Source organism: Crinia signifera, chromosome 7 (assembly GCF_055691185.1).
Source record: "Crinia signifera chromosome 7, ASM5569118v1, whole genome shotgun sequence".
NCBI lineage: Eukaryota > Metazoa > Chordata > Amphibia > Anura > Myobatrachidae > Crinia > Crinia signifera.
This window is the reverse complement of record NC_139223.1, coordinates 116,425,346-116,437,320: the sequence shown is the minus strand read 5'-3', so window position 1 is coordinate 116,437,320 and position 11,975 is coordinate 116,425,346.

Sequence of the window (11,975 nt, the reverse complement as noted above, 5' to 3'; positions counted from 1 at the left end):
TGCAGAGCGGTCACCGTGCCTATCTGCCGTGATACTGACCTGATCCTTGCTAATACTTACCTGATCCTTGCAAATACCTTACCTGATTACCTGATCACTGCTTGTAGCGTGCTGGACGCTTCCTGGATCTGACTTCTTGGGACTTCCTGCTGCTGCTGCAGTGTGATAGAGAGATAGAGAGATAGAGAGAGAGATAGAGAGATAGAGAGATAGTGACAGAGAGAGCTATATTTTGTGTCTGCTACCCCCCCTTTTTGGGGGTGCAGGGTTTTTTTATATATAAATAACTGTCAGTGCTGCTGCTGCAGTGTCATAGAGTGATAGATAGTGATAGATAGTGATAGATAGTGATAGATAGTGAGAGATAGAGAGATTTGTGTCTGCTACCCCCCCTTTTTGGGGGTGCAGGTTTTTTTTTATATATATAACTGTCAGTGCTGCTGCTGCAGTGTCATAGAGTGATAGATAGTGATAGATAGTGAGAGATAGAGAGATAGAGAGAGATAGTGACAGAGAGTGATAGAGAGTGTACATTTTGTGTCTGCTACCCCCCCTTTTTGGGGGTGCAGGTTTTTCTTTATACATATAACTGTCAGTGCTGCTGCTGCAGTGTCCTAGAGTGATAGATAGTGATAGATAGTGATAGATAGTGATAGATAGTGATAGATAGTGAGAGATAGTGACAGAGAGTGATAGAGAGTGTATATTTTGTGTCTGCTACCCCCCCTTTTGTGCTGATCAGTATATCTGTGCTGATCAGCAACTTTTTGGGGGCGCAGGGTTTTTTTTTTTTATATATATACCTGTCAGTTGCTGCCAGTTGCACTGTCAGTTGCACCAAAGGTTGTGCACCTGCTGCCCCTCACTGGTAATCAGTGTTGCATCACTGATCACCTTTTTTTTTTTTGAGGCTGCTGTGGGGTCTTTTTTAATTTTTTTTTTACACACACTGTGATTTTGTGGGTGTCCTGTGGCCACTGTGCGCTGATCAGTGACGTACATCACTGATCAGCTTTTTCGGCACAGGGTTGATCTATTTTTTTTTTTTTTTATCAAATTCCTGTTGCCTTTGAGCGCTGTTCAGTGACGGATGTTACTGACCAACATCTGTGCTCAATTTTTGGCGCAGGAGCTTTTTTTTTTTTTTTTTAACCCCTTCAATTTTTTTTTTTTTTTATTGGGATCAAATTCCTGTATAAAGTATTTTTTTTTTCTGCACTACATACACACTACACACTACATACCCCCCGGGTTGAAATAAAGTTTGTACCCCCCCCCTACACTATACACGTGTTGAAACATTTCACTACCAGTAACACAAAAATAAAAATGGCATCCCAAATGTCATCCCAAATGTCATCCCAAATGTCATCCCAGTCATCCAGAAGAATGTATTCAGCGGAGGAGGCATATGCCATGCTTGCCTCTGATTCTGACACAGCCAGTGAGGCAAGCGGGGAATTTGAAGGATTCATCTTAAGCTCCTCTTCCTCCTCTAGTGATGAGGGACCCCCTCAAAGACGCCCCGTAGAGCAGCTGAGACCCCCCCCCAATAATTGATCTCGTATGGACCCCACCACCAGACAATTTTGAGCCCCAGGTTCCTGAGTTTTTGGCCATGCCAGGAATCCAATTTGATTCCACAGGTCTCAGAGAAATTGACTTTTTCAAATTATTTTTCTCTGATGATTTTATAAATTTAATTGTGGACCAAACTAATTTATATGCCCAGCAGTTTATTGCTCAAAACCCCACGTCATCATTTGCTAGGTGGACCCCTGTAGATGCAGTAGAGATGATGACGTTTTGGGGTCTGGTGTTTCATATGGGCATAGTAAAAAAGCCAGAAATTAGGCAATATTGGAGTACAGATGTTCTGTACAGCACCCCATTTTACCGTATGGCCATGCCCCGGGCTCGATTTGAGACGATCCTTAAATTTTTGCATTACAACGATAATGCACAGTGCCCACCCAGAGATGATCCCACCTTTGAGCGGCTATTCAAAGTCAGGCCGGTCATTGATCATTTCAGTGCCACATTTGAAGAGATGTACATCCCAGATAAATTCATTTGCATAGACGAGTCCCTTATACATTTTAAAGGAAGGGTTAAATTCCGCCAGTACCTTCCCAGTAAGAGGGCAAGGTATGGCATAAAAATGTATAAGCTGTGTGAAAGCACCTCATGGTACACCCACAGGTTTAGGGTATATGAAGGGAAGGATTCAAGAATTGAACCGCCAGAATGCCCCCCCTCCCTCGTAGGTGTTAGTGGAAAAATTGTCTGGGATTTAGTGCACCCCTTCCTGGATAAAGGTTATCACCTCTATGTGGATAACTTTTACACCAGCATCCCCCTGTTTAAGGCCCTTGGTTCAAGAGGTACAGCAGCTTGCGGTACTGTGCGCAAGAACCAAAGAGGCCTCCCAAAAACGCACATTGCCCAAGTAATGAGAAGGGATGAAAGCAGGGGAATATGCACCGAAAATATGTTGTTGGTCAAATATAAGGACAAGAGGGATGTCCTTATACTGACAACAATTCACGGAGACAGTACCACCTCCGTCCCTGTACGAGGTACCAGTACCCACACCTCCAAACCTAATTGTATCCTGGATTACAATAGGTACATGGGCGGAGTGGATCTTTCAGATCAGGTACTGAAGCCGTACAGTGCCCTGCGGAAAACAAAAATCTGGTACAAGAAGCTGGCCGTGTATATCATCCAGATGGCACTGTATAACGCTTACGTGCTATTCCGTTCTACTGGCCAGAGGGGGACATTTATGCACTTTCAAGAGGAAGTCATAAAGGGCCTAGTATTTGGGAACCAGCAGGCAGAGGGTCCCAGTACTTCTAGTACTGGCCCCCGTATTGTACCAGGGCAGCATTTTCCTGATGAAATCCCCTCCACTGGAAAAAAGTGCAGGACACAAAAAAGGTGCAAAGTTTGCTATAAAAAGGGAATAAGAAAGCAAACTATTTTCCAGTGTGACACTTGCCCCGACAAACCCGGCCTATGTATAAAGGAGTGTTTTAAAATATACCACACATCTATGGATTTTTAGGTTCATCATTTCACCGTGCTTCGGGGGTCTTGCTAATGCCACATAGCACCCACCATTCATTCCACCAGAATCTGAGCCGCAAAATCCAAAAATCACTCCTTCCCTTCTGAGTCCTGCCATGCACCCAACTGGTATTTTTTGGTCACATGTGAGGCATTGCCGTACTCGGGAGAAATTGGGGCACAGATTTTGGGGTGCTTTTTCTCCTTCATACCTTCTGAAAATGAAAAATTTTGAGCCAGAACTGCATTTTTGTGTAAAAAAATAGCGTATTGTGGCTCCACTAGGGAGCTAGTTTACACGCCTGCACACCAATTATTATGCAAATTTTTCAGAGAGGACACCCCAATTTTCATATATAAGTGAGAGGGGGTGCTGTTCCCAGCAGTCAGGTTTACAATATTTTGAACGAGGAGAAAAAAAGAAACTGCTTTCAAGGGGAACGCACTGAAAAAATAGAGTCATAAAACATAGCTTTTAATTATTTAGCGTTAATAGTCCCACAATATATTTATTTGGGAATGCAGCGAAAGAATAGAGGTTAAAATCAAAACATACAAAACATATACACACTATGTGCTCAAAGATAAGAAAATATGTGTTTTTAAAATTACACTTGAGTCCTATCTGATAATGACTTGTTACGTTTTAGCTAGTGATGTAGCGTTGTACACACTAAAATTTGTACCCTTATTGAATGGGTTTTAGCTGCTTTTGTTATAAGAGTTTCTTATGCTCTCACTCCTATCGACCACCCCTTAATAATTCGTTTTATACACCAAGATTGAGGTCACAAAGAATATATGAGTTACCAAGAAACTGTACTCTGTCTTACACCTTTATTGGTGGACAGGGACCTGGTGCCACCTACTGGTGGTTGACCATAACAGTTCTTTGTATAATATTTAAGTGTGATCTTCTCAATATTTATCCTTTGATGCCACCTGGTGGTGGTTTAACCACAATGATTAAGATTTTTAAACACTTCAATTTTTTGGTATGTAAGATAATCTACTGGTTTTATTGGGGGTCATGGGAGGAGAATATATAAAGAGTTTTTATTATTATATCCCTTTGTAGCAGCAAAACCAATTTCAAAATTTTTTTTTTGTGTAAGCAATTTGATTTCACATTATCTGGGATTTATTCAGTGTGTTTTTGGAGTGCCCAGGTAGTTATGGGTTATGAAATGGGATTTGAATTATCCCTTGATTGAGCAAGGCAATAGCCCAAACACACCTGTAAGGTGGTTTGTGCCTTGCTTCACCTCAGGTGTTGTCTATTAGAACCTGGGTGAACCAGTGGCGCCCCAATACACTAACATCACAATATTGACATTTTTAAGCTAACAAGCATATCAGATGGTAGATGTTTTAGCCAACGCAAGCGTTTCGCTGACTTTTCAGCTTTCTAAAGGCCTTGAGAAAGCTGAAAAGTCAGCGAAACGCTTGCGTTGGCTAAAACATCTACCATCTGATATGCTTGTTAGCTTAAAAATGTCAATATTGTGATGTTAGTGTATTGGGGCGCCACTGGTTCACCCAGGTTCTAATAGACAACACCTGAGGTGAAGCAAGGCACAAACCACCTTACAGGTGTGTTTGGGCTATTGCCTTGCTCAATCAAGGGATAATTCAAATCCCATTTCATAACCCATAACTACCTGGGCACTCCTAAAACACACTGAATAAATCCCAGATAATGTGAAATCAAATTTTTGAAATTGGTTTTGCTGCTACAAAGGGATATAATAATAAAAACTCTTTATATATTCTCCTCCCATGACCCCCAATAAAACCAGTAGATTATCTTACATACCAAAAAATTGAAGTGTTTAAAAATCTTAATCATTGTGGTTAAACCACCACCAGGTGGCATCAAAGGATAAATATTGAGAAGATCACACTTAAATATTATACAAAGAACTGTTATGGTCAACCACCAGTAGGTGGCACCAGGTCCCTGTCCACCAATAAAGGTGTAAGACAGAGTACAGTTTCTTGGTAACTCATATATTCTTTGTGACCTCAATCTTGGTGTATAAAACAAATTATTAAGGGGTGGTCGATAGGAGTGAGAGCATAAGAAACTCTTATAACAAAAGCAGCTAAAACCCATTCAATAAGGGTACAAATTTTAGTGTGTACAACGCTACATCACTAGCTAAAACGTAACAAGTCATTATCAGATAGGACTCAAGTGTAATTTTAAAAACACATATTTTCTTATCTTTGAGCACATAGTGTGTATATGTTTTGTATGTTTTGATTTTAACCTCTATTCTTTCGCTGCATTCCCAAATAAATATATTGTGGGACTATTAACGCTAAATAATTAAAAGCTATGTTTTATGACTCTATTTTTTCAGTGCGTTCCCCTTGAAAGCAGTTTCTTTTTTTCTCCTCGTTCAAAAAATGGTGTAAAAAAATGTAATTTTTCATTTTCACTGCCCAGTTGTATCAAAATTGGTGAAACCCCTGGGGGTTTGAAATGTACACTATACCCCTAGATGAATTCCCTGAGGGGTGTAGTTTGCAAAATGGGGTCACTTGTTGGGGGGTTCCACTGTATTGGTGCTTTGGGGGTCTTGCTAATGCGACATAGCACCCACCAACATTCCACCAGAATTTGTGCTGCAAAATCCAAATATCACTCCTTCCCTTCTGAGTCCTGCCACTTTTTGGTCACACATGAGGCATTGCCGTACTCGGGAGAAATTGGGGCACAGATTTTGGGGTGCTTTTTCTCCTTCATACCTTCTGAAAATGAAAAATTTTGAGCCAGAACTGCATTTTTGTGTAAAAAAATGTAATTTTTCATTTTCACTCACCAGTTGTATCAAAATTGGTGAAACCCCTGGGGGTTTGAAATGTACACTATACCCCTAGATGAATTCCCTGAGGGGTGTAGTTTGCAAAATGGGGTCACTTGTGGGGGGGTTCCACTGTATTGGTGCTTTGGGGGTCTTGCTAATGCGACATAGCACCCACCAACATTCCACCAGAATTTGTGCTGCAAAATCCAAATATCACTCCTTCCCTTCTGAGTCCTGCCACTTTTTGGTCACACATGAGGCATTGCCGTACTCGGGAGAAATTGGGGCACAGATTTTGGGGTGCTTTTTCTCCTTCATACCTTCTGAAAATGAAAAATTTCGAGCCAGAACTGCATTTTTGTGTAAAAAAATGTAATTTTTCATTTTCACTGCCCAGTTGTATCAAAATTGGTGAAACCCCTGGGGGTTTGAAATGTACACTATACCCCTAGATGAATTCCCTGAGGGGTGTAGTTTGCAAAATGGGGTCACTTGTGGGGGGTTTCCACTGTATTGGTGCTTTGGGGGTCTTGCTAATGCAACATAGCACCCACCAACATTCCACCACCAAAAATCACTCCTTCCCTTCTGAGTCCTGCCATGCATCCAAATGGTATTTTTTGGTCACATGTGAGGCATTGCCGTACTCGGGAGAAATTGGGGCACAGATTTTGGGGTGCTTTTTCTCCTTCATACCTTCTGAAAATGAAAAATTTTGAGCCAGAACTGCATTTTTGTGTAAAAAAATGTAATTTTTCATTTTCACTGCCCAGTTGTATCAAAATTGGTGAAACCCCTGGGGGTTTGAAATGTACACTATACCCCTAGATGAATTCCCTGAGGGGTGTAGTTTGCAAAATGGGGTCACTTGTGGGGGGGTTCCACTGTATTGGTGCTTGGGGGGTCTTGCTAATGCAACATAGCACCCACCAACATTCCACCAGAATCTGAGCTGCAAAATCCAAAAATCACTCCTTCCTTTCTGAGTCCTGCCATGCACCCAAATGGTATTTTTTGGTCACATGTGAGGCATTGCCGTACTCGGGAGAAATTGGGGCACAGATTTTGGGGTGCTTTGTCTCCTTCATTCCTTGTGAAAATGAAAAATTTTGAGCCAGAACTGCATTTTTGTGTAAAAAATGTAATTTTGCATTTGCACAGCCCAGTTGTATCAAAATTGGTGAAACCCCTGGGGGTTTGAAATGTACACTATACCCCTAGATGAATTCCCTGAGGGGTGTAGTTTGCAAAATGGGGTCACTTGTGGGGGGGTTCCACTGTATTGGTGCTTGGGGGGTCTTGCTAATGCGACATAGCACCCACCAAAATTCCACCAGAATCTGAGCTGCAAAATCCAAAAATCACTCCTTCCCTTCTGAGTCCTGCCATGCGCCCAAATGGTATTTTTTGGTCACATGTGAGGCATTGCCGTACTCGGGAGAAATTGGGGCACAGATTTTGGGGTGCTTTTTCTCCTTCATACCTTCTGAAAATGAAAAATATTGAGCCAGAACTGCATTTTTGTGTAAAAAAATGTAATTTTTCATTTTCACTGCCCAGTTGTATCAAAATTGGTGAAACCCCTGGGGGTTTGAAATGTACACTATACCCCTAGATGAATTCCCTGAGGGGTGTAGTTTGCAAAATGGGGTCACTTGTGGGGGGGTTCCACTGTATTGGTGCTTGGGGGGTCTTGCTAATGCAACATAGCACCCACCAACATTCCACCAGAATCTGAGCCGCAAAATCCAAAAATCACTCCTTCCCTTCTGAGTCCTGCCATGCACCCAACTGGTATTTTTTGGTCACATGTGAGGCATTGCCGTACTCGGGAGAAATTGGGGCACAGATTTTGGGGTGCTTTTTCTCCTTCATACCTTCTGAAAATGAAAAATTTTGAGCCAGAACTGCATTTTTGTGTAAAAAAATAGCGTATTGTGGCTCCACTAGGGAGCTAGTTTACACGCCTGCACACCAATTATTATGCAAATTTTTCAGAGAGGACACCCCAATTTTCATATATAAGTGAGAGGGGGTGCTGTTCCCAGCAGTCAGGTTTACAATATTTTGAACGAGGAGAAAAAAAGAAACTGCTTTCAAGGGGAACGCACTGAAAAAATAGAGTCATAAAACATAGCTTTTAATTATTTAGCGTTAATAGTCCCACAATATATTTATTTGGGAATGCAGCGAAAGAATAGAGGTTAAAATCAAAACATACAAAACATATACACACTATGTGCTCAAAGATAAGAAAATTTGTGTTTTTAAAATTACACTTGAGTCCTATCTGATAATGACTTGTTACGTTTTAGCTAGTGATGTAGCGTTGTACACACTAAAATTTGTACCCTTATTGAATGGGTTTTAGCTGCTTTTGTTATAAGAGTTTCTTATGCTCTCACTCCTATCGACCACCCCTTAATAATTCGTTTTATACACCAAGATTGAGGTCACAAAGAATATATGAGTTACCAAGAAACTGTACTCTGTCTTACACCTTTATTGGTGGACAGGGACCTGGTGCCACCTACTGGTGGTTGACCATAACAGTTCTTTGTATAATATTTAAGTGTGATCTTCTCAATATTTATCCTTTGATGCCACCTGGTGGTGGTTTAACCACAATGATTAAGATTTTTAAACACTTCAATTTTTTGGTATGTAAGATAATCTACTGGTTTTATTGGGGGTCATGGGAGGAGAATATATAAAGAGTTTTTATTATTATATCCCTTTGTAGCAGCAAAACCAATTTCAAAATTTTTTTTTTGTGTAAGCAATTTGATTTCACATTATCTGGGATTTATTCAGTGTGTTTTTGGAGTGCCCAGGTAGTTATGGGTTATGAAATGGGATTTGAATTATCCCTTGATTGAGCAAGGCAATAGCCCAAACACACCTGTAAGGTGGTTTGTGCCTTGCTTCACCTCAGGTGTTGTCTATTAGAACCTGGGTGAACCAGTGGCGCCCCAATACACTAACATCACAATATTGACATTTTTAAGCTAACAAGCATATCAGATGGTAGATGTTTTAGCCAACGCAAGCGTTTCGCTGACTTTTCAGCTTTCTAAAGGCCTTGAGAAAGCTGAAAAGTCAGCGAAACGCTTGCGTTGGCTAAAACATCTACCATCTGATATGCTTGTTAGCTTAAAAATGTCAATATTGTGATGTTAGTGTATTGGGGCGCCACTGGTTCACCCAGGTTCTAATAGACAACACCTGAGGTGAAGCAAGGCACAAACCACCTTACAGGTGTGTTTGGGCTATTGCCTTGCTCAATCAAGGGATAATTCAAATCCCATTTCATAACCCATAACTACCTGGGCACTCCTAAAACACACTGAATAAATCCCAGATAATGTGAAATCAAATTTTTGAAATTGGTTTTGCTGCTACAAAGGGATATAATAATAAAAACTCTTTATATATTCTCCTCCCATGACCCCCAATAAAACCAGTAGATTATCTTACATACCAAAAAATTGAAGTGTTTAAAAATCTTAATCATTGTGGTTAAACCACCACCAGGTGGCATCAAAGGATAAATATTGAGAAGATCACACTTAAATATTATACAAAGAACTGTTATGGTCAACCACCAGTAGGTGGCACCAGGTCCCTGTCCACCAATAAAGGTGTAAGACAGAGTACAGTTTCTTGGTAACTCATATATTCTTTGTGACCTCAATCTTGGTGTATAAAACGAATTATTAAGGGGTGGTCGATAGGAGTGAGAGCATAAGAAACTCTTATAACAAAAGCAGCTAAAACCCATTCAATAAGGGTACAAATTTTAGTGTGTACAACGCTACATCACTAGCTAAAACGTAACAAGTCATTATCAGATAGGACTCAAGTGTAATTTTAAAAACACATATTTTCTTATCTTTGAGCACATAGTGTGTATATGTTTTGTATGTTTTGATTTTAACCTCTATTCTTTCGCTGCATTCCCAAATAAATATATTGTGGGACTATTAACGCTAAATAATTAAAAGCTATGTTTTATGACTCTATTTTTTCAGTGCGTTCCCCTTGAAAGCAGTTTCTTTTTTTCTCCTCGTTCAAAAAATTGTGTAAAAAAATGTAATTTTTCATTTTCACTGCCCAGTTGTATCAAAATTGGTGAAACCCCTGGGGGTTTGAAATGTACACTATACCCCTAGATGAATTCCCTGAGGGGTGTAGTTTGCAAAATGGGGTCACTTGTGGGGGGGTTCCACTGTATTGGTGCTTTGGGGGTCTTGCTAATGCGACATAGCACCCACCAACATTCCACCAGAATTTGTGCTGCAAAATCCAAATATCACTCCTTCCCTTCTGAGTCCTGCCACTTTTTGGTCACACATGAGGCATTGCCGTACTCGGGAGAAATTGGGGCACAGATTTTGGGGTGCTTTTTCTCCTTCATACCTTCTGAAAATGAAAAATTTTGAGCCAGAACTGCATTTTTGTGTAAAAAAATGTAATTTTTCATTTTCACTCACCAGTTGTATCAAAATTGGTGAAACCCCTGGGGGTTTGAAATGTACACTATACCCCTAGATGAATTCCCTGAGGGGTGTAGTTTGCAAAATGGGGTCACTTGTGGGGGGGTTCCACTGTATTGGTGCTTTGGGGGTCTTGCTAATGCGACATAGCACCCACCAACATTCCACCAGAATTTGTGCTGCAAAATCCAAATATCACTCCTTCCCTTCTGAGTCCTGCCACTTTTTGGTCACACATGAGGCATTGCCGTACTCGGGAGAAATTGGGGCACAGATTTTGGGGTGCTTTTTCTCCTTCATACCTTCTGAAAATGAAAAATTTCGAGCCAGAACTGCATTTTTGTGTAAAAAAATGTAATTTTTCATTTTCACTGCCCAGTTGTATCAAAATTGGTGAAACCCCTGGGGGTTTGAAATGTACACTATACCCCTAGATGAATTCCCTGAGGGGTGTAGTTTGCAAAATGGGGTCACTTGTGGGGGGTTTCCACTGTATTGGTGCTTTGGGGGTCTTGCTAATGCAACATAGCACCCACCAACATTCCACCACCAAAAATCACTCCTTCCCTTCTGAGTCCTGCCATGCATCCAAATGGTATTTTTTGGTCACATGTGAGGCATTGCCGTACTCGGGAGAAATTGGGGCACAGATTTTGGGGTGCTTTTTCTCCTTCATACCTTCTGAAAATGAAAAATTTTGAGCCAGAACTGCATTTTTGTGTAAAAAAATGTAATTTTTCATTTTCACTGCCCAGTTGTATCAAAATTGGTGAAACCCCTGGGGGTTTGAAATGTACACTATACCCCTAGATGAATTCCCTGAGGGGTGTAGTTTGCAAAATGGGGTCACTTGTGGGGGGGTTCCACTGTATTGGTGCTTGGGGGGTCTTGCTAATGCAACATAGCACCCACCAACATTCCACCAGAATCTGAGCTGCAAAATCCAAAAATCACTCCTTCCTTTCTGAGTCCTGCCATGCACCCAAATGGTATTTTTTGGTCACATGTGAGGCATTGCCGTACTCGGGAGAAATTGGGGCACAGATTTTGGGGTGCTTTGTCTCCTTCATTCCTTGTGAAAATGAAAAATTTTGAGCCAGAACTGCATTTTTGTGTAAAAAATGTAATTTTGCATTTGCACAGCCCAGTTGTATCAAAATTGGTGAAACCCCTGGGGGTTTGAAATGTACACTATACCCCTAGATGAATTCCCTGAGGGGTGTAGTTTGCAAAATGGGGTCACTTGTGGGGGGGTTCCACTGTATTGGTGCTTGGGGGGTCTTGCTAATGCGACATAGCACCCACCAAAATTCCACCAGAATCTGAGCTGCAAAATCCAAAAATCACTCCTTCCCTTCTGAGTCCTGCCATGCGCCCAAATGGTATTTTTTGGTCACATGTGAGGCATTGCCGTACTCGGGAGAAATTGGGGCACAGATTTTGGGGTGCTTTTTCTCCTTCATACCTTCTGAAAATGAAAAATTTTGAGCCAGAACTGCATTTTTGTGTAAAAAAATGTAATTTTTCATTTTCACTGCCCAGTTGTATCAAAATTGGTGAAACCCCTGGGGGTTTGAAATGTACACTATACCCC